The sequence below is a fragment of the Haemaphysalis longicornis genome, unplaced genomic scaffold, assembly GCF_048455015.1.
Source record: "Haemaphysalis longicornis isolate Haplotype H1 unplaced genomic scaffold, Haemaphysalis longicornis Haplotype H1 scaffold_5, whole genome shotgun sequence".
In the NCBI taxonomy this organism is placed as follows: domain Eukaryota; kingdom Metazoa; phylum Arthropoda; class Arachnida; order Ixodida; family Ixodidae; genus Haemaphysalis; species Haemaphysalis longicornis.
The window spans coordinates 70,219,836-70,243,662 of record NW_027526385.1 but is presented as its reverse complement, the minus strand read 5'-3'; the positions used below and the strand labels follow the sequence as shown (position 1 = coordinate 70,243,662).

At 48.6% G+C, this 23,827-nt stretch overlaps 1 long non-coding RNA gene across 1 annotated transcript; it reads right to left on the bottom strand.

Annotated features, from left to right (window-relative positions):
• Positions 1-5,278: 5,278 nt before the first annotated feature.
• LOC144139275 (uncharacterized) lies at positions 5,279-23,386 on the bottom strand. Its single transcript, XR_013316125.1, has 3 exons — positions 23,287-23,386; positions 7,483-7,545; positions 5,279-5,456 (listed from the first exon to the last, which is right to left on the bottom strand). It is a non-coding gene; the product is annotated as an uncharacterized LOC144139275 (long non-coding RNA).
• Between the last annotated feature and the right edge of the window lie 441 nt (positions 23,387-23,827).

Below are 23,827 nucleotides of genomic sequence, written 5' to 3'. Positions count from 1 at the left end.
AGGAAAACATTTTTCACCATTGATAACTGAGTTTCACGTGAGATAGCCGGCTCTGTATAGTTTCAGCAATTCTGTCCATTTATAGAGAGTTCCTGCTGGTCTACGGCAAATAAATGTAAAAGATTTTCAGCTATCAGTATGGTTCTGACCCTGTTCTGAGAAATTCCAGACGAGGTAAGCTAATTATAATTTTGACGATGATATGGCCGAAGCGCTTATCCCCATGCTTGTTGTCAATCAAACAATTTCGCAGCCATTAACGCCGGCTCTCCCAGATGTCCTAACTTTTATTAGAGGGGGAAATGATCATTGATAGTTTACTTACGTCAGTTAGTCTATCCAGGGCCAAAGTGTTCTGAGTGCCAGTGCTCTAATTTTAGTGCTCTGCATATGTCTCTCTCTTTGCAGTAACTGAATAATTTTTTTTCTTGTGCCTTCTCTATCATCTGGCGGATTTCATGAGCGGTCCCAGTTAGCAAACCTGCTCTGATTCCTGTTATAACACACGACCGGCTGTCACCATCGTTGTGAAAAATATCCACATGGGAATCTTGGTTCGTGTTTCTCAATTGACTTCAACCGATCAAACATATTAGGACTGAAAAATTATCTATTATTATGAAGGTTAAGCGATCTATCGCCCGTCTCTAATACTTAACCGATTCTCCTAATTTCAGCACCTTTTAGGGATTTTCCTAGATCTCTCCTCCAGATTTTTTAGATCTCCTATACATCTGTCGAACACTAATAAAAAGGTACGCTCTAAACAATAAACGTTGGAGCGGCTGTTCAATCAATTTCAGCCACAAGTACGGACACCAACAGCAGAAAAACTTAATGCACGTGCCTTCTCAAGGTCTAGGGTATCTTTTGCACTGCACTTTCGCTGCTGCAAAATCAATGTGAAAATCACAATATCGACTTCAGCCATTGGCAAGTTTTTATCGGTTGGAAATGCCGGCCGTATTGACAATTCGAGATATATTTCTGCATAGGACGCTTTACAGTAGTGCATGGCGCTTCCCTAGTATGCACTTTTGCAGGAGCACTTTCAAAACTGTAATGCAAATTTTCATCTATTGAAACAGTTTAACAAAATGCTGGTTCAAAGGGGAAGAGCATTTTGGGAGCGGATTGAAACGGGGAGGGCTTTTAGTTAATGCGTTGAAAGGGGAAGTGGCCAAACAGGAAGATCGTTTCGGGAACGAACCTAAACTGAACAGGTCGGACGCAACAGGCGTTTTGTGAATGGGTTCAAGTGATACTGGTGAAAACGGAAATGGATAGTTTAGGACAACCCCCCTACCGAATGGTGTCCCGAAGAGTGACTCGCGGAGCGGGGCACCCCCAATGCCTCGAATGAAGTAGGGTAAGGAGGGGTCTCTGGAACACGTTTGCCTATATTCCTGGTACACTGTTATTTCTTCCAGATTTCCGAATTTTCACCCAAAATTTGCTTCTGGCAGCTTGGCTGAGCGGTTCTCTTCAGCTCACATTTACTCTGTGTGTACTTCATAGAGAGTATTTATCCTGAATGTTTTCACAAAATGTTCAATATATGCCGCGGAGACGTGTCCACACTCACATGTAAAGTTCTATAAGCTCTTGTAATAGCAAGAATAGTGGCCCTACGAAGCAACCACTGTAATGGCGACCACAAATTACAGTGCCATGAATTATTTGTACTTTGATGTGATTGATGCAGTCACAGCGAAGGACAAATAATTCTAGGCTCTGACGAATCTCGCACTCAGCGTAGTTGTGAATACGTCCGATGGGCTTCAAGAACAGTCTGATAGTGGAATGATCCCTTCATGAATTTGGTAGATACTGTTCGTGCTAACTCTTCAAAGCACTGCTGCACCACAGATGCGCTGGCTTTTAAAACCACAGAATACCTTTCAGAGTCTTGTTGTACGAAGGTTGCATCAAGAGATCAAGGTTCATCAAACGAAGGAACCAAGCTAAGGATTCATCTTCCATTTTACTTCTCACGTCCTGCTTAAAAAAAACCGGGTTCAAAAATATTTGTCCCCTTATGTGTGTATGGTCTTACGGAATATAACGAACCAATTTTCGAATCCTTACACATCAATGCTGCTTCAATATTTTTTCTATCTGAGGATGTCCCGAGTTTTAAAAACTGAGAAAATGCCAAGCCCACGTTAGCGTGTTTCTCTAGGCGACCTCCCGGCAGCTAAAAACAGCCAGAAAATGCGAAGCGCTCGTGAGTGCCTGGCTCTCGGCGGCGGCCTTGTGTCCCCAGCGCCATTATGTAAAGCCAAGCATGCTCACTTAGACAAAGTGGCCAAGAATGGCCTGAAAGTCTAGCGTGTGCTATAGGCGGGGCAATACTTGCTCGGAACAAGATGGACACGTCATCGGATAAGCCCCTCCAAAGTGATGTCCAAAAATAGTCACTTCCAAAAAAACAATTGAGCTAATTCACGTTTATAGCAACAACGATGAAGTATAGGTCGTTCGGCAGTGAAGAAAAAGCAAATCGGGTGCAATTGTGGACCAAAACCGTCGCAGTGGTCGTCAAGGTTGCGTACACCTTCACTGCTTCAAGTCGTACGCGTTAGTGTGATGTTCCTGCGTTTTTCTATTTAGGAGATTAAATTCGCGTTTACCTGGCGATTCATTTTCAGCGACAGAAAGCAATGATGAAGCAATGCAATAAGCAGCACGAAAAACGTGACCAATTAAACCTGGACAAATTGTGTAGCACCCGCCGCTATGGATCAGAAGCTATGGCGTTGCACTGCTTCGCCCAAAAACGCGGGTTCGATTCTGGGCCTCTACGGCCGCTTTTGTACTGCAGGCGGAAAGCGAAAACACCTATGTGTTAGAGATTCTGCCGCATTGTAAAGATCCCCAGGTGCTCAAAATAAATCAGGATCCGCTCAATCCGCTCCACTATAGCTCACCTCAACTCCTGTGTAGCACCAACGCGTTCACCCCGAATCAATCAAATCAATCAATCAAATTTTGTAGTGCTTCTTACGCTTCCGTGAAAAAAAAGGTATGTATTTTCAGTAAACACCTACGCAGGTTTGTCAATATACGGCTATTAAAATATTCTTGCGCGAGCATCGGCCGGCCGCACTATTCGCTGAAGAAGGACCGGTATTCGGCGTGTTTCGGCGTAACCTGCCTGCGCATTTACGCAAATAGAGCACCTCGCGTTCCAAAGCCTGCTAGATCCCAGCGTTTCGAGTCCGGCTAGTTTCAGCGTCCACCACCCTGCGCGTTCCAGCGCGCGAAGGATTTCAACGTTTCCGCCTCCGGCATACATCAGTATTTCACGTTACCTTGTTTATAATTCAGGCAAACACTCTTTGTCATATGTGCAAGAAACCGCGGTCGACACATGTGCACCGCACAATATCCGCAAACTATTATCAAGGATACACTGGTCCAGCAAGTCAATACAAGTCAAATATTTGGCGTTCCTTTTTACACAAGTGGACGTAGCCCTGATTGTAAAACAACTAGTCGGTCCTTACACAATAGTACTACATGAAATCATTTGTGGGGCCGACAAGGGCACACTGGGTCTTCCAGCTTTCTACCCCCAGCAATTGAATCACTGGGTCTGCAAGAACCATATCCGAACAGGGCACCTCACTCGTGTCTGTAGGCGTGCCTGCTACTCACTGCAACCGCCCAAACTCTCCTGAGGGCGTTACGCCACCGCACGCCAATCCACCAGAATGTGCTGCCCCACCTCCCATTCAATATTGGGACCGATATCAAGGGGCAACACCTGTACATAATATACATCCAGCGTACAACAGCGGGTGATGCGAAGTCCTAGTGTAACACCTTCAACAGAAGTACTCCTCGCCACTGGATGCCCGGGACACCGAAATTACCCCAGAACCACCATACCCCCGCTGACTGTAACAGCCTCCGACACCGACGATACCATAAGTCTTCATTATCTTTCCTCAAGAGCTACCAAACCCACCCCACCACAATTTCTGCGGGCACACGAGCACACCCATCATCCACCTAATCGTTTTTACCGTTTATCAACAAGTCGGCCAAAGTTCCGTCTTGGGACGTGTACCCGTGGCGGCGTAAAAAATTCCAAAGCTATCCCTTAGCTACTCAAAGTCACCATCATAATCACACAGGGACGTGCCTCTCTCCATGGCAACGAAGCGGTACATGATGTGGCCGCGGGTGCAATCCCTGGACATTTCATTATATCCTACTCAAGTCTCATCCTGTCGCCCTACCGCCACACTCGCCATAGGCACGCACGCCCCACCGTGCCCTCTTTGTCAAAAAATTGTGAATTAGGCGCCGTCTAAAAGCTTGGACATTCTAACAGCGCCATCTCGTTCCATATCTACCAGCCAGAGTTCACGCCTGTACTGCAAATTTTTGCCACCTCTGCCCACCTCGTCTCCCTGTGCCCCGAAATCCATATTCCTCTCCTTTTGGAAAACCTTTTTGCCATCTCAAAATCAAAGTCGCACTCAATTGCTTACAAACAACGAAACATAACTGGGCCTCGTTGGCTGATTGGCGCTAAGAAGAGCCCCTGAAGCCCATAGCTACTTACGGCCGACGTGGAATATAGACAGGCCCACAAAAAGAATTCCTTGACATGTGTCGCACAACCAATATTTAGCGGCTTGGTAACCTCTTTCGCAGCACAACCGGTGGGAAACATGCCTGGAGCGCAGCTGACATCCAGCATGCAGAGCGTTGCTATAAAGTAGTACGAAATGCAAAAAGACGCTTCATTCGGTCGCATTTAAAACAATCATTCAAATTATTTATGCAAAAGCCAAGCAACTTCTCACCTGTGTATAATACCAGCTGCAACATTTCCGCATCCACAGATAAAAATTCCTGTAACCTTGACTGAGAGAAAATCTTGTATCCCGTGTTGTGCGCGTGCCTGGGCGTGCGTGCGTGTGTGTGTTTGTGTGTGTGTGTGTTTGTGTGTGTGTGTTTTGTGTGTGTGGATGTCTGTGTGTGTGTGTGTGTTTGTGTGTGTGTGTGTGTTTGTGTGTGTGTGTGTGTGTTTGTGTGTGTGTGTGTGTGTGTGTGTGTGTGCGTGCGTGCGTGCGTGCGTGCGTGCGCGTTCGTGCGAGAATAACAGAGAGGGTTTGTCACCCCCGCGTTTTTCCAGCAGCCACACCACGTTCTTCGGCAAGCCTTGAAATGGTGGTTGAAACATCCAGAAAGAAACAAAAGCTTACACCCGGTTCCTGCAATTTTACAACCGTGCGAAGTAATTGAACCATTTCAGGAGAAGGCAACATACAACGTCTTTTTATTGTATACGCAGTTGCAGAAGTACGTCTACTTCTTGTATTGCGTCAGCTAGGCATCCCTTACGAAGATGATCTCAGCTTTTGTAATAGCATTTTTGAGGTCCTGAAGTGCACCGGTGGGAAACATCGCCGCGGAGTCCTGGATAAAGGACACCAAGACTGCAAGATAAATATGCCGCAGAATTAGTTTCGACCATGCTTCAGTGAATTGCCTACCGCGCATAATATATCTCGCAACTTTAAAAAGAATGCGCCTTATTTTTTAAAATGGAGGCGTCTTTCGAACCTCACTAGGATATAACGATAGCCACACGAAGTGTGTTTACACATATGTTTTTCACAAGAATGTAGGTGTTAAATTTCAAAACTTTCCACACTTTCAGCAACTGCATGATACATTTTCCGGTGGAACAGTATTGTTCCGCTCGTGGCGAAATGTAAAATCCTCGTTTTGGTCAAAGATACTCCCACGTCCCCAAGAGACGTTTAACCGAATAAATGTACAGAGCAAACGGCATTTACGCTACCGACTTTATCCCAAGAAAACAGCCTCCACACCATGTCAACCTGGATAACAGTCGGAACAAAAAACGTCGCACACAAATACCGCGGGATAACAAAAACACTGGTAAATGTGACCTTTTAAACGTGGAACGTGTCCGAATGAGCATGAATTGTGCATCGCATATGTATTGACTACACACCAAAAATCCTGAGAGGTGCACGACTAGTAATGAACTTGAAGAATGTTGGCTCCAATTGCCCGGATGTAAGGCCGTGTGCATCAAGGCCATAGCGAGAGCACGGGTGTATCCACCTTCCCTAAATGATTGCCATTACTTTTTTGATAGTGAGTAAAGCACCCCTTTGGTTTCTTCGTCCACCTGCTTCGTGGTAATGGCTCCAGATACATCTTTGTGCGGGGTGCTATCTAGTTGATAGTGTTGTTTTATTTGAATGAATTAACATAGGTGTATTCAAAAGAGAAACGCCTTAACATTTCCCGAGGCCTCGGTGCAGACCACAAAATTGGTTAGGAAGTAAGAAGTGGGGGAGAACGGAGAAACGAAGGTGGCCCTAAAGGCAGTCGTCGGTGCTTGCTTCTCTGACGAACGTCAGCAGAGTAGTTTCCAGCAGATTCTTTCTGTGTGTTGTAACTCCAACTGGATAGTCCTAAAGTTCGTACTCTGCCGGTCGCAGCCCGTCGTCGTTTTTTTCTACTGTGAATCCAAGCTATTCACCTTAACTCACTCTCTCTCTCTCTAGTGTAGCATGAATTCAATGTTTTTTTTTGAGTGGTAATTATTTTTTGATGAATGGTACACTTTGCAATTTCTTTATCTATTTACCGTGCCTGCCAAGCGGCTCTACATTCCCTTCACATAGAATAACCAACCGAGTGCACCGCTCGGATTCCTCGTTTTTCTATTTTTTGTTTTCTTTCCTTGTAATGTTTTTCTGAAAAGGAAACTGGTGACGTAAAATGTGCAGGATAGAGGTATCATCTTGACTTCCGAATTAACACATGAATCTCCAGGCTTAAATTCCATTTTGAGATTTTTACCTTTCTGTCCCCACTGCGCCAAACAAAAAGGAACAAACACTACGCTGTTATCTGGATGGAATGGGTTTGATAAATGTCTTCCTCTATCACAGTTGACGATGACGTTAAGCTCATAAAAATTTAGTTACCAGCCTCATTTTGTGAAACAACTGACGGAGGCGCACTTGAGGGTACCTCAACTGCGTGGAATGCGCAAATTCCGAAAATATAATTACCTGACTAGCGCTGGTACTTTTCTTCTATACAGGCCATCTCACAACATTCAAGATCACATACTACTTTTATTTATGTACCAAATACGAAGGTCATCTCAAAGAATATAAATCTTGTATTATTTACAAACACCTAGAGGAAGGACTTTTGGCGAGGCTACACTAGACAAAGCCGCAGACAAGTTGCCTTAAACTGCGTAGCGTGCGGGCGCTTACAAAACAGGGTCTCGACAACTAGCTAAGCAGAAAACACCGTGGGGGCATATGCCTTTACACGTATCGCCATTACACGAATATTGTTACTTATTTCCGCTTTTAAAGGCTACGAAATCGAAGAGGTCATTTGCTCACGCCTAACATAAAACAACTGAAAGAAACCATACAAATTATGTCAGACGCTCCGCCATACCCAGAATGACAGCAAAAACAGCAAGGAGGTGGTTTTCCACGAAGTGATCCATGTTGAAACTGGCTGCAACAAAAACAAAAATAGATTTCAGCGGGTAATTCACAAGGTCAATGTTGCGCAAACACATGCGAGTAAATTAATGAGCAATTCAAATCTGTCAGGTGGCAGCGAAGCCATCCGAGCTTTCCCCGCAGTCCACGTTGCGATGACAGAAGAGGCCGGGAATTCAAAATAGGGAACGTGACCTCATCGTAAGGACGGGAACGCAACCCCGGGGAACAGGAGTAAAGTAGACAGGCACGCGATTGGAACGGCGACAAAGATGCTGCTGGGAGCGTAGACCAAGGAAAACCTTTCAGAATCCCCCATCGTCTATCCTAGACTCCAAATATGTCATAAGTATTACATATTAGCATTCGCCAACTCCAAACGCATATCTAAAAGGTGAGCCGTGTAAGCTCACAGATGGCGACATTGTATCAAAATGTACTTTAGGTAGGCGAAATTTCTATGATGGTGATGATGATAGTGGGCGAAGCGAAAGACTGGTTAAACGCGAAGCTGTCTTTGTTGAAAAGCTAAGGTCTTAAACGCCCGAAATCAACGCCCTTGATTCGAATAGTTCCACCAGGACGCACAGCAGGACATCCAATTTTCAGAATTGGTTTCAATAAAGGCACATCATGCCCACAAAGAAAATGCGCCTCCCGTGGTTGGAATGGAGCCTGGGTCTCCGCGTTATGAAGCTGCCGTCTACCGGTCTACAGCAGTCGGACATGGACGAAGCACTTTGGATTGTGAGCATTGACGTAGATTGTCTGGGGGCAAGCATCGCGTTATAACCATATTTGTTTACATAGGCGCACATTGACTTTTTAACTCAAGCCATAAAAATTGCCCAAGGAAACATTTTATTATTGGGATGCACTGTGAAACCATTGAAAGTTTTGTGAAAATATCGTCATGCTACCGTAAGGTAATAGTTGCCCTTCCATAAACGATTCTCCCCCGATATTGAAGAGATTCTTTGTTTGGCTCTACCACCAATTTTCCGGGGAGCTGCCTCCGTTAACCATGCACAGTGGGCCAGTGTTTTTATATTACACGACATAACGATCGCCTCCTTGTACCGCAGCATGAGCGCAACCGGCACAATAGATTGGCGGAACAGAAGAAAAGGAAGCTGCTGTTACAGCGTGTACCACGTTCTCTGCGCGTGCATCTGATGGCTTTTATCGAGGCAGATCGAGACGTTTAGCGCTCATTGTTACACCTCGTATTGCAACAGCCGTGCTGTTAAAGCTTTATTCCGTCCGTGTCAGGCGTCGCTCCGAATTTGGAGAACCAAAGTGGAGAGGAGAAAACTGCTATACCAACAAGTGGGAGTGGGCAAAGAGCCAGCGAGTAAGTGTGGGTAGTGCGAGCATGAAGAAAAAACGTTTCCCCTGGTCGCAATCGAACGACGGTACCTCGCGCTATGATACCGGCGTCTCTCCCATTGATATAACTTTTTTCTTTACTATATTGCGCTGTCATCGCATTGGAGGCGACGAATATTTTCTTTGTGTTTGTAGCGTGCGCGTTCCGTTTGCAGTTTGGCTGAAAGGAAGTGGACAGATGCTTAAAGGGGGTTAATGGGGCTCGTCGAGAATTAGAGGCGCCTAGGGAGGACGTTTCTCTGACGTGCAGGTTTTTTTTTCCTAGCTTAGAGGTGCCGCATTCGCTTGGCGGCAGCAGTGTCCAGTCTACCGATAAGATTAACAGATCTCAGAAAAACCAAGTTAAAACTGGTGTATACCACAAGATGCACTATTGGCTAAGTCTTTGCATCTCAATTGCTAGGGGGGCCGAATTTTTGTCAATGCCCTCCCCCAGTACTCCTCGTCCGGAAGACTGAGAACCTAGGCGAAGCCACAGTAAAATCTTGTTGTTACGTTCAATTCCACCTGTGCGTGGAATCCGCCAATTTCTAGAGGAGCTGTTATAGGCTAGGTTCTGACAGAAAAGACTCGTCGATACAATTAAATCCTGCACCAAAGCCAAATTTTTGGAAAATGTTTTCTACCTTGAAATCGCAAGTTTGAGTTAAACAAATCACACGAATATTGGCCCCTAAGTCGCCTCTATTACTTTTGCTTTGTTTCATTTAGTTGTCAGAATTATTTCACAGTGTATTCGTGAACGTCACACCGTTCCCGGCTCCTCACGATAATTAACTGTTTCTGGAGGGAGCATGGTTACAGAAGACGGCATTAAAAGTTCTTCAATGTAAACTGCTCCCCAAAAATTGCATTTAAATCAGCCTTTGGGCCGGCTGTAATATTACGACAAATTCTATGCAGTCATTGTAAATAGAGAGTCCACATCGAGGTTGAAAATAATATGCAATTATCGTCTGCTGGAATATAATTGGTCTTTACTGGAGTGAAACGGTCAGCCTTTCCTTGGTCCGCTAGAATTAGACTGTACGCCTTCTAAGTTTCAGGCAGTTAATAAACTGGGAAGTATCCGCAATGGCGATTTACAAGTTTATTGAACTGCACCAAGCTCCGCATGTGATCCTTCTAGAGAGTGCAGCAGGACACTTAATTTTTTTTGATAATTCAATGCTCACTTAGTCAAGTTTTATTTTCCGTTCAAGTCCTTCGCTAATGTAACAACATTTATGACACCACTGTCTGGTAGGCTGCTAGCTGCTCATGGTTTCACGACAACGCATTGTAAGCGTTACTATTTGATATATATGGTGTTATTTTCCAAATAGGTCCAACACACCCAAACGGAGTTTAAGACAAAAAGCGAAAATTTTGTACCATACCTTTATACAACAATGTGAAAGTTCAAAGTTATAACATAATACGTTTTAAATTTCAGCTGAGGGTAGTATACAGTCACAAGAAATTTAAAAAATATGCGACGGATTTTACAAATAATAGGTGAATGATGATTTTGGCTTTCCTTAAATTGAAACAGTAAATTTCAATTAAATTTGAACAAGTTTTGCAATCTCAGCCAAGCCGCCATTGGCGTGTCTACACGCCTTGTGACTAACCGCTACTTGTGGCGGCAATGCAGCGTGACTGTCGCACCTGGGCACGCACTTGCATCCAATGCCAACGCGTAAAAATCACGCGGAATTTCACTTAGCCTGCCCGGGCATTTCTGCTGCGGTCACAGTGGTCCCCAAAACATCCACATCGACATTATTAGCGCCCTTCTATAAGCCGGAACTTGCCGCTATTGCCTCACCTCCCCTGATTATTTCACACAATGGCCTGAGGAATGGGCTCTCAGAAAGATTACAGCAGAAGATCGCCTCGAGTTTCTTCTCCTGCTATATATCCCTCTTCTGCACCCCTCGTCGCGTCAGACATCAAGGGTGGCACTCTTAATTCTAGCTTTTCAGGCCCCTCGGACTGTCTCCCAGATTCGTTCGTTTGCGACCACCTGCTACCACCCTCGAGCCAACGGGATGACCTGACAGGTCAAAGCACGCATCAAGTGCCACCCTAATTAAAGATGGCTCGAGACACCCCTTGCTCTCACTCTCACTCTGCGCACCACCTTCAAACGAGACATCCAAGCCAAAAGCGCTGAACTGGTATACGGGGAACAGCTTCGCCTTCCCGGGGAATTCTCCAACACGGCTTCCGACATCCCCAGCTTAAATGCTCTCGAATTTGCCGCCCGGTTTCGATCATACCACGCTGGTTCCGTTCGCATTTAAGAACTCGGCAAAATGAACGCACGCTTCTCTCTGCGACGGCACTGTACGTGCGCCTCTCCAACTACATTACTAGGCAACATACCAAGAATTGTGGCGGAGATACAACTACGGAATCGGAATGACTCCCGGTTAATTCCACTTTTTCGCGACCGAAGGGTCGAATGGGAATGGAAGGCCGGGAAGGTTTAGAGTAATGGTATTGCATTTCGCATTAAGCGCTTTTGCCCGGAATAGAATGGAAATGAAACGGGGTCAGTCTTTATTCCAGGTTTGAAGATCTTGTGCTGCGTCCTACAGCCAAGCTAGCTGTGTAACCAGCATCACTGCAACCAAAGCGGCCAATCGTTGTCGTTACTTCTACGCAGCTGCTGGGAAATGTTAGTTGAAAGTTGTGACTCCTGCACTAAATCCGGCAAAAAAGAAGCTCTAGACAGGTGAAATGTTTCTGGCCCCAAATGTGTGCTAAAGTGAATGCTCCGCGCGTCTACCCTTGCATTCCGCAGACGCGCAAGCGTCAAGCACCGCAGTAGTAAGCACGGCCACCCTGACCCACCATGGCGATGACAACCTCCACTACCGTGCATCTCATCTTTCGGGTAGCGTAAATGAGCAATGTTCTAATGCCACATGTCAGCCTCAGATAAACTAAAACGTAATTTCCTGAAATGAAGTACGATGTTTCAAGAAATTGAAAGCAATTATGACGTGGTCACACTCTCCAATTTCTGTAGGGCCGCATCATCTCAAAGCGTTGGCACAACTGTGCCCTGATGGCATTCCCCCCTCCCCGCCCCCTCTTCACGCTTCAACACTGCAGTTTGGGCGTTTGCTCTTAACTTAGCGCTTACAAGTTTCACTTCGCGCAAAGAACGGGCCCAATGAGGTGTGCGACGCCGACTCTTCTCAGGCGGTGTAGTACGAAGGGTGGCACCCATGTGAACCTTTTCAGGGGTTAGCCTGGCTGAAACATTACGTGCTCAGGTGGCAAAAAAAAACGTTCTCTTCTGGTATAAGTTTGGACGCCAACGTTCCATTATCTGCGGACGACGGGATGCACTAGCACCGAAACCGGGTATGTGTTGCCCTACGGGTATGCCTTGGGCTGACCTATCTATTGGCTCCGTCCGCGAGTACGCGCCGGGCGGGCGACCCCACAGGCTGGTACGCGAGATGTAGCTGAAAAGAAGAGCTGATGTACTATAAATGTTTTTTAAATGCGGAGCATTTCTTGGGCTCGCGATGTCACTCGTCCATGTTGTCTGCGCCGTCCACACGCTCACTGCGCATGCGCGTCGCGTCGAGGCGCTGGTGCGCGTCTCTCACCGTACCCTCCTCGCTCTCAACAACAGGTGCGGCGGTGCGGGAGGAGCGCGTGTACCCCGTGCGCTCCGTCGCTCTCAACAACAGCTGCGGCTATGCGGGGGGAGCGCGTCTGTGCGCGCATGCGTCGTAGCTACCCGTACGCTCCGTCGCGCTCAACAGTAACGGCGGCAGGGCGTGTACACGTGATAACGGCGTGGTGGTTGCGTGGAAAGTTCCCGCGCTTGTGTACGCAAGTGTGCGAATGAGCGTCTCTCCCCCGTACTCCTCTCCCTCGAACGCGGGCGGTTATTAGATAAGCGGCGGAGCGCGCGTTCGGAATTCAGTCAAGCGCGTCTTTGCTTGGCTTTCGCTTGACTTGACGCTTTGCTTGACGGCACCAAGCAATAAAGACAGACTTTAACTCTACACTCCTTGCCTTCGCTTCTCCTTCGTTCAATAAATAAAAATATTACAGACGAAATAACAATTAAGCATTCCCAAACCATACCCAATTACGCAACATTCACGCGATACCCCCACCACTCTGTGACGCATTTACTCGAGTTCCCTCGTGGGAAGATGCGGGCGGCTTTTTTTGGGAAGGGTGACCTGTGGCAAAAGAAAATATGTGAAAATATAGAAGGGTAACGAGCCGAGTAGCTAGTGAGGAAGCGGTGGACGGGCGTATGTCATCCCACTATGTCAACCATCAAGTGCACGATTTTAGGTCTGTCTTCAACCGGACCCGCAGTTTGACATACAATGAATTTTGCGTTCCTTGCTACGTCGTTAAGCTAAACGATAAGCTTTCCTAGTGCTAAGCCTGAACATAGGTCTAACATTACCGAGTCGCGAAGGCTTTTTTTTATAACGAGAAATAAATAAAACAAAGAAAAAACGCAAGGAAAATATCCCTAATAAAGAAATATTTTAAATGCGGTCTGTTGGTGGTGCCCCACGTTTCGCTTCATCATGCGTTTAGCACACTGAATTCAACCTGCAGAACACTTAGCGAGACTTCATTTAACGACAGAACTCAGTGGCATACGTCAAAGTGCAGTGATGCTCGCTGATTCTCACATCCCACGAGGAAGCATTGTTGCGACGATAGTTTTTTTATAAATGACTCTCTGCGCGAGATTTCAGCAACTGCTGCCATCGCTGGGATTTGGCGAAGTGAAAATATATTTCTGCAGTTTTCAACACACCTGATAACGACAGCGTTATGTTGCGCTTGTAAATTGCTACAGCAACAAAGAAGTTTTTGCATTGCGAATTGAGACGATTGGCATTGAACTTTACGGCCATTAAGAGAATGGGAATGGGCAATATTTTTACATTCTGGGGAATCAAAAGGAAAGAAATTGCGGAAAGTTTTCGTTCCTCCCGAAGGATTTCGAACAGAATGGGGCTGTCCATTCCGCATTGGATTTGATTGGAAAAAACTTTTATTGGGCCGGCGGTTGAAGCCTTACACTAAGACTTCAGACATGGCCGGTGTCGCCCTTGCCGTCGCTGCCAGGCCCGAGCCTTGCTTCCCGTCATAGGGTCGCTCGCGCTCCTGCCTCTTCAGCGCTACGAGGACCCGCTGGACGGCCTGGAGTTGGAGGTCTTGGTCTTCGGATCGCTTCGCCTCCTCAAAAGCGGGTGCAGTCTTTCTGTCGTGAGTCCTTCCAGGAAATTGAGACAATCCCAGACGATGTGCTCGAGGGTCGCAGTGGCTTTACGACACACACTGCGCGTGTCGTCTCGGTGTGTCTCCGGGTGCATCTTGTGCATTAGAGACGGGCTCATGACCGTTCTTGTCTGGAGCTGCCCGTACACGACTGCCTGCTCTCTGCTCAGCCATGCAAAGGGCTGAGCAGAGAGCAGGCAGTCGTGCTACGGCCACTTCCTCCGCTTCTTCTCGTTTGTCGCTTTTCGTACTGGCCGCCGCCCTGACGTCGCCTTCGGCATTGACCATGGTTACGGCGAAACCGCTTCCGTTCTCGTACTCGGCGGCGTCACGTAGCGGGCGCCCGCGTCCCCGGCGTGTAGTTCCGCGAGTGCCTTGGCCCTCGCTTTTCGTCTGCCCTCGTTGTACTTGGGGTGCATGTTCTGCGGGATCGGGTCCACCCGGATCATGCCCCTGACCTCGTCCGAGATCGGCATTTTGACAACCAGTTGCTCCCAGGGGCATCCCGTCGAAGCCCCAGATTTCCAGGATTCTCCTTCTAGTCTTAGTTGTTGCCGGTCTCTCCAGCTGCGCCGTTCGCTGCGCTTCAATGACCTCTTCTGGGGTGGTTTTGATGCCTAGGCTGAGCAGTCGCCCGGTGCTTGTAGACGCGGTACCCCGATGGCCACCTTTTATGCCTTTTGGATGGTCGCCACAAAGTTATTCTTCTCGCCATTCTTCCACCTGTGGAAGGCGGCCACGTACGTAATGTGGCTCATTACGAAGGAGTGCACGAGACATGTGAGGTTCTCCTCGCGTAGCCCCCTGTTTTTGTTTAACACTCTCTTGATTAGTCTGATGGCATTGGCCGCCTTTCCAACGACCCGCGTCACCATACTCCCGTTGTTTCTGCGTTCGTGAGAGGAGCATGCCAAGGACGCGTATGTATGATACCCTGGGGATCGCAGAGCCGTCTCTGGTGTACACCACGGTTTCTTCTTGTTACCTTCTCCTCTCTGCGCGCGTCCTTTCCTTGGGTCTGTACAACAACAGCTCAGACTTGCCCGGTGAGCATTTCAGACCTGTGCCCTCCAGGCTGTCCTCGACCACTCTCACAGCTCGCTGCAGGTCCTCTTCTACTCGGGCATCACCGCCGCCCTCGACCCACAGCGTGATATCATCAGCATATATAGTGTGACGGACGCTCTCCCCCTCTGCGAGTCTGCTCGCGACTTCGATCATGACAAGGTTGAATAGGAGAGGTGAGATCACAAACACTTGCGGGGTGCCTCGCCTCCCGACCTCTTAGACATTCGTTGCAATGTCACCCGCGCTGATCTCCGCCGTCCAACCCGTCAGGAAGCTTGTGATGTACGCATGGGTTCTCTCTCGCATGTTCAGCTTCGATACTTGACTTAGAATCACCAAGTGGTTTACGTTGTCGAATGCTCCCTCCAGATGGAGACCCATGATAGCCCTCGAGTCGCGGGAGTCGCTGTCAACGAATAGGTGCTTCAGCTGGATCATAGCGTCCTGCGTGCGCAAGTGTCTTTGGAAACCAATCATGGTGTAGGGATAGAGGTCGTTGTCCTCCAGGTAGTCCTGCCATCGCGCCATCAATACATGCTCCAATGCTTTGCCCACGCACGAATTGAGCGAAATGCGCCGGAGGTTGACTGTGCTCGGCGGCTTGCCTGGCTTAGGGATCAGGATCATCTTCGAGTGCTTCCACTAGTTTGGTACGGTTTCCTTTATTCAGCACCAGTTGAAGAATTTGGTGAGTGCCTCCATTGATGCATCATCGAGGTTCCTGAGCGGGCTGTCCGGTACGCGGTCTGGGCCCAGCGCCAACCTGCTGTTGAGCTCTTGCAGGGCAGGCCGCGCTTCTTCTACATTATTGTCTCCATCTAGCTCCTCTTTGGGTCTTCCGCGATTGTCTCCATGAAATACCCTCTGAGTGGTGGGGTTGTACTTCTCCAGCAGCTTCTTTTCCACCTCCAACGTTCCCTTCTCCTTGACTTCCGCGTGTATGATCTTCGCCAGCCTGTACCTCTGGTGAGACTTGGTCTTGGTCTCGTCTAGAAGGTACTGGAATAGATTCCAGGTCTTGCCGTTGTGCAGTTGTCCGTCTGCCACGTTGCATATCTCGTCCCATATTTGGCGGCCGAGCGTGCAGCAGGGCTCCTCTATCTTACCATTCATTTCATTGACCTTCTTTCGCAGCCTCCTATTCACCCTTTGCTAAGTCCACCTCTCCTGTATGGTCTTTTTGGCTTCCATAAGGTGGGCCTGTATGCTGTCCATGCAGTCTACCTGGTCGTCCGTTTCTATCTCTCTGGTGGCTGCGTTCACGTCCCCGGTGATTGTTTCCATCCAGGCCCCGATGTCTTCTCTCTGTTGATCTCCCTCCGCACTTTCATTCTCAGCTTCCTGAACGTTTCCCAGTCTATCCACTTGTGTTTTTGCGTCTGCGCCACTCGGACCCCCTCAGTCGAATTGTTGTTTCCATGATTATGTGGTCGCTGCCCAAGTTCGTCCCAGTGTTTCTCCACGCGACATTGTCCGCTGCAACGTTCTTGACGAAAGTGAGGTCGGGAGTAGTAACCCTGGATACCGACTTTCCCGTTCTCGTCGGGTTGGAGGGGTCCGTGACGAGGACGTATCCGCTGTCGATCGCGTCTTGTGCCAGGTTCATGCCATCGGCGTTGGTCTTGGCGTACCCCCAGGACTGGTCTCTGGTGTTGAAGTCGCCTCAGACCAGCAGCTTGGAGCCGTTTGCCTGTAACCTCGCCCTGTAGGGCAATGCCCTAAAATGTTGTTTGCGCTTGCTCGGGGCTCGGGTTGCTATACACGTTGAGGACGTAGACGCTTTCCTTCCTCTTCTTGCCAGTTACCGCCTCGGCCAGTGCGCGGTTTACTGCGACATTTTGTAGTTTAATTTCCAGCATTTTGGTCTCCGTTTTGGTCATGATGCACAGTCCCCTGCTGTCTTCGTCGGTGGTCCAGATCACTGTGTAGCCGTGAAGTGGCTGATGCATCACCTCTGTTTCCTGTAGTAAGATTGCATACGGTTTCTTCTTGCTGTTCTCGACGTGTTGCAGTAGTACCGCCCACTCCCTTTCCAGGCCGCGGCAGTTCCAATGCCAGATGATCACTGTTGGTTCTGGGTGCATGCTTGTTTCGTTCTAGCGATGCCTCCCTGCGGCGAGCTGCGCGGGTCTTGATATTCGATAACTGCTTTCATGTGGCTCTGTAGCTGCAGGACTGCCCATTCTATTTTCATGAATCGCTAGTGGTCCTGCCTGTTCTTCTCTGCGATGGTTGCCTTTATCATCTCAAACACCCGTTCCATTTTCGCTTCGAACTTGTTCAACCTTTCGTCATTCGCCCCTCGATGCCGTTCAGTCTTTCTTCCCTGCCGGCGTCGATCCTAATAATCTTCTGGGTGCTCCGCTTTCCTATCTTTCTCTTCTTTATGGCCGGCTCTCTAAGTCCCGGTACGTCGCTCCACCGCCGAGATCGAGGGGCTGGGCGTAGCAACCACGTTCTTTGTTTCCGTCATCATCTGTATAGTTTTTTCATCTCCCTGTACTCTTCTCGAAGAGCATCCATGGATTCATTCTCTTTCCTCTGCTTTTGTTGTTGCTTTTGGGGCTCTCTTTCGCCGGTCCTCCTTGTACCCTTCGCCTTGTCCGGCCAGCTCACGCGCTCCCTCGATGTAGACCTTCCCTTCCACGTGACGCTGGAACTCGTACTCTGCCTCCATAGAATGCCGCCGCTCGGGCACGATCTGCCTCTCCATTCCGAGGGCCCGCTGAATACGGAGTTCCGTTACGGTTACGGGAAATCTAGCTCCAGCGGAAGCTGCTCTTCCGCGGACGCAAGGCGCCGCTCCCATTGTATTTTCCTGACCACGTAGGTCGTTTTGAAGTGCGCTTTGCAGGCCCTGTCGGCCGTCACGTGTTCCTCGCCGCATAGCATGCATTTCGGCTTGCACGAGTGCTCTTCCCTCGGGGCTAGCTTGTCGCAGCCCGGACATTGTTTTTTGCCCTGTTTGGGCAAACGTCTTTTAGGTGGTCCACTAGACCGCATTTGTAGCACACGTCCACCCTTGTGCAGTACGAAGAGCATCGCTGCAGCGCCGATCCGTACGTCAATGTAGTTTGGAACCTCCGTTCTCTTGCAGACGACGATGTCCGTCGTCGTCTCTCCGATTATCTTGGCTCTTAACGCTATGGTTAGCGTCGGTTGACCACCCCTTCATCGATGTTCTCGGGAGTTTCATTGGTGGGGATTCCCCTGATTATTCCCTTGGCCGTTTCGTGTGGGGCGGTTCTGGAGGACCACACCTCGCACTTCTGCCCTCTCACTGCGATCTCTTAAACTTGGCTTTATCGGCTGACCCTTTCTTCTTCTGCCGTGCAGATCACTATGATGTTCTGCTGCGCGTTCACGCACAGGGTTTCCGCATTCGGCTTCCTTGGCGGTTCCCACCGCCGCGTGAACGGCTGCGATCGCTTCGACCATCTCTAACTTGGCCGCGCTGATTCCTCTACTCGGCCTCATGACGATCTTGATATGATCCCTCGTTAACGCTGGCATTCTCACCGCTTTTATGGCTGATGACCTTGTTTTTCTTGCAATATTTGCCGCTTTCCTAGGCGCGGTAGCGTTCTTGTTCGCTCTCAATGCGGTCTCTCGTTGCTGGCTACGGGCGAGTCGTTCGCCGGCAACTTTCCATCCTGCCTCGTTCATTGCCTCCGGCGAATTGTCTATGCCCTCCACTTGCACACTCATTTTGCCGTAATTGCTAGTAGACGGAATGGGCGGCTCCATTTCTGCGTAAACGTGTCATCTTCTAAGGTTCAGCCAACCCCGACCGGTGCGGCGCAGAGCCTAACCTCGGTGACCACGCCTAGGCTTAGCGGTCTCCCACCGTTCGATGGTTTTAAAGGACAAATCGACGAAAAAACACTAGCTTTAACCGTATTGGTATCAGGCGATGCTTTACGTGAACCTGAACATGTTGGAACTAAAAGATTAGCTCTTCACGCGAATTGGCACCATTAATTTGCCACTAACTGCGGACCCGACGTGGAGGACGTCCGCTCACAGCCCTCACGTGCATCGTCCCCCATTCGGCAACAATGATAGCAAGTCATTCGTCGTGACGACAAAACCCTGAGCCTCCGAATCACCTGGAAGGACGTCCACATGCGCTCCTCCCCTAAACCGCCAGTAACCACCCCAGACCCATCGGTCTTTTTCCTGCACCACATGCTTCGGATGAGTGTAAGAACTTTATTCGGGTCCGGCGATGACGGGAGCTCGTCGTGCACCCGGATAGTCTCACGTCGGGACCGCCAGGTCTGACCCACAGGTCTGGTCGTAGGCACGCCGGACTTGCAGGATTTGCTTTTTAGAGCGGGGCTACGCAAAACAGAGTCCGACTAATTCATGCTGAACCTGAGGTATGCGGACCCGCACTCCTAGAGCATGTGAGCTAGCGTAGAGGTCTGTCAGCAGGACGGGCAGGCGTTGTCGCTTTGTACGTCGGGGTACACTTCTTGTAGATGTGCCAGACAGGGTTATGTGCCAGTCAGTAATAGTATAAGGGAAACGGCTTGCGCACTATTCTACTTGGGGTGAGGAGGTGGGAAGACCTTTCTAGACGTGTTGAAGAATTTTGTGACCTCGTTATAAGTAGCGGGAACGTCCCTGAGGCCTTAAGGAGGAGGGGAGTCAGGTCTGCTTACAGAGGAACGCGGCAGTGAGCTCGCGCGCAGCCTCGTGAGAAGACTCATTGATGTTCGGTGGAGCACCCGCGACAGATCCTACATGAGCGTGAAATCAGTGAATTGAATTATGCGTGAGAGCATCTGGACTCCAAACGCTAAGAAGCCGAGCAGCTTGCTCAGCTCTGCGGTCATTCTGAAAAGCCCGGGCTGCTGTTTTGGAATCACTGTATATCTCCGACCCACCACCGTCTTGCAGGGCGAGGGAGGTGGCTCCTTGCTCGGCGACTTGGAGGTCTGAAGGGCGAATGAAAGCGCTGGTATAGATCTTGCCGTTGGAGTCGACCACAACGGCGACAAAGGTCTTCCTATTGCTATACCCCGCGGCGTCAACGAAGCTTGCTTTAATCTTCGTGCCCATAATCTGTTTGAGGATCGCTACTGCTCTCGCCTTGCATCTGCCCTTGTTGTTGACACGATGTACGTTTTTGTGCATGGAGGCCATTAGGAACTTCTATCGAATGCACCTACGGATCGGGATAGTGCTGCTCGAGGATCCTGCAGAAGGGTAACCTAGCACTTCGAAGATGCGTTTGCCTGCTGCTCCGGTGTTCAGGCGAGCGAGTTTTGCACATTCTTTGGCTTCAGCAATCGCCTCGGTGGTGTTGTGTGCCCTCAGCTTGAGGAGATCCTCTGTATGAGTCCTGAAGGATAATCCGAGAGTCCTTTTGACTACTTTACGGATGAGAGCGATGAGCTTGTCTCGTTCCGCTCTGCGCCAGATGTACATAGAAATCATGTACGTGAAGTGTACGAAGACAGTGATCAGCCTGAAGAGATTGTCCTCCTTCATGCCTCGTTGTCGGTTTGCAATTCTTCGAGCGAGGTGGAAAGCGTTATCTATCTTCGCGATAATTTTGCAGAGAGCCGTCTATTCCCGGCATTGAATTCGACAAACATGCATAGGACCCGATTGACGTCGACCCAGGGTATCAGCCCTGGTCACAGGTGCGAACAGTGATGTTGCTTTCAGAGACTAGCTTCCAGTCTTAGGGTCTGGCTCCTTTCTCCTTTCTGTAAAGCAGAAGCCCCGACCGAGCGGGGGGAGCACGGAAGTCCGGTGCTGAGGAGGTACTGCTCGGTCACATCGGTCGCCTCCTGCATCGCTTCTTCAACTCTTCCCTCGCAGCCGCCAGAGCACCAGACGGAGATGTCGTCGGCGTATATGGTATTCTTGATGCCCTCGACTCCGTACAACCTCTCCGAAAGGCCAATCGTAAAGGTGTTAAACAGCATGGGAGATATGCCGGCGCCCTGAGGAGTGCCCCTCCTACGAGGGGGACATTGTCGGAACGAAAGTGTCCAATGCGAATCTTTTCCTTCCGGTCCGTTAGAAAAGAGACAAGGTAGCTATGGTTTTTGGAACCGAGACCCAGGTCCGAAATTGTTTTAACGATGAAGGTGTGGAGCACGTTATCGAAAGCATTCTAGAGGTCCAGGTCGAGGAGACCTTTTACGTTCCAGAAACGGCCATCCACGATCTGATGCTTGATTAGTTTCATGGTACCCTGCGTCGAGAGTCCGACTCGAAAGCCAATCATGTTGAACGGGTAAATGTTGTTGTCTTCTAGGTATATGTTAATCTTAATAAGTACAACGTGCCTTATTACCTTGCCGACTTAAGACGTTAGAGAAATGGGCATAGTGTTCTCGAAGTACGGTGCCTTGCCGGGTTTCTGGATAAGCACGGTGCAGGTTATTTTACATTCTGCAGGAACAACACCATTCTTCCAGATCTCGTTGATCTTGTCGGTCAGAAAGGCAATTGATGGGGCGTCAAGGATTCTCAGCATTCTTTTAGGGACCCCACCAGGACCAGGCTCAGACTTTCGATTGGGCGCAAACATGGCCTGTCTGGCCTGGGCAGCAGAAAAGTCTTCGTCGAGTTCGGGGCGAGGTGGGCCTCGGTAGTCCGGAAGTTGTATCACGTGCTTCGGACGTTGCATGTCGTTTACGAATTTTTTTTAACCCTATTGGAGCCTACTCTCTGCCAGGAGGGGGGGGTGGTGTGGCGACGACTCCGTCTGTATATCTCAAAGGGGGCGCCGGCGACGCAGCATAACCCGACACAGCCTCTACGTCGAGCAACCGAAGATGTGCATCGGCAGCAGAGCAAATATGCCGGCAGAGCGTGTAAAAATGAACTTCAAACAGCGCTAGCGCGCATCCCGCGCGCAATCTTATATAGAGACAACTAATGAGAAAACCCCGGCCTAGGGAAATTTCGGAAATGCGCTGCGTTAGGGAGCAATGAAGAAATGCTACTCCACAATATAAACAGGTTGTGCGCATACGTAGATTCCCCATTTGCTTCAGAGATATAACACTTTATCTGTAGTGGTGCACCCTACGCAGCAGGCGCTGTTTTTCGCGGTAATGTTTTGCTGACGTCACCGTAGCAATACAACGTTTAGGCAGCTCCGCTGTTAAGAGCAAAACTAACCATAATAAACCGGTAGAGGCGGGGTTGATGGGGAGAAATGATTGTCGCATATCTCGCAGTTTATTTCAGTCACTTCTTCTGTTAACTGGGCTCTCTTTTCTTTTGCAGTCCTTGTCTGGTGAAAGATATTTCGCCGATTGGCTTTTTGCCGTTATAATCCAAGAAAAGCCGGCTCCGAAAAGCAGAAAAAACTTGTCAGAATCCTCCAAAAAAGCCCTAGCCGTCAGGTGGAAACTCACAGTAAGGCTGGCATGCTGATTATATGATTCACCTTGCAACAAACGGCCCAGCAAACGCAACAAATGAGACAACCCAGCTTGCCGTACTTTCTACCCTATTCACACCTGTATATATGACATCACGCCAAAAGCCCACTCCCACTAGGCAAATGAATTTGGCTTGTTTTGATCCGTGCCACACCAGTTTCTTGTTATTTATACGAATTATGATGTTAATACACATTTTCCGGGTGTTATCGGGCCTGTTTTGTTTCATCCACTGTTTTAGGGGAACGTTGCCGAACTTATCTTGTCACTAAAGTTTTATCAGACTTAGTTCTGGTTCTTCGATTAGACTAATTTGAAAAAGATATCCCGGTGTGTTCGTCTTCGCTGTTCCAAATGGGCTGGAGTTGGGCATTGCACAGCGAAATATATCAGGTGCATTTTCAGCGCCATTACAGAAACATCAAGACATACGGTCTCCTTCAACAACAAATACTTTTAAAATACTTTCTCACAATGTCCGTTAGCTCTAGCCTCCAAGACTATAGCGGTATTTTATCTTTGAACAATAAATCACCGGAACAAGCGTTGACTTGTTTTAGGCAACTCTTTATCATTGAGGTGTAAGTAAGAAGTGAGCGAAACTGGTGTGCACTTACGGGTTACGTCTGGGATGGCCTGGGCGAAAGCTTGCAGCACTTGGTATTGTTGTAGAAGAAGCTGTAGTCACGCGCCGTTTATATGCTCCGAAACACCGCCCTGGCTGTGGGACAGGCCAATTATTTTTATTAGCAGTACAAAAAAGGTAAAAAGTCTGAGCTCTAATTTGACAAGGTTCCTCCAAAAAGTGTCAAACGCAGAAAAAAATTCCATACGAATCGGACAGGTTGAAAGAGCGAGCTTTCCATGTAGGTCCTAAAATAGATCATGCCTTCATTGGCTTTCACTCACTTACAGGATATAAGGATGTTTACATTACACTATAACGCTAAAGAACGAAACCTGGAATGTAACCCATTTTGTACTTCAATTTTTCTCTATGAGTTCGTAGCTCTGTTTTACTAAACACTGCCAAATTGTTAAGTAAAAATTTAATAATCCAATACATTGCCCGAAGAGACTCCGCCGTCGCATAACAAACCCGTGTCAAATATGTTGGCTCTATCTGCTCGTTGCTGCTGAACCAAAAAATTCCCCGCA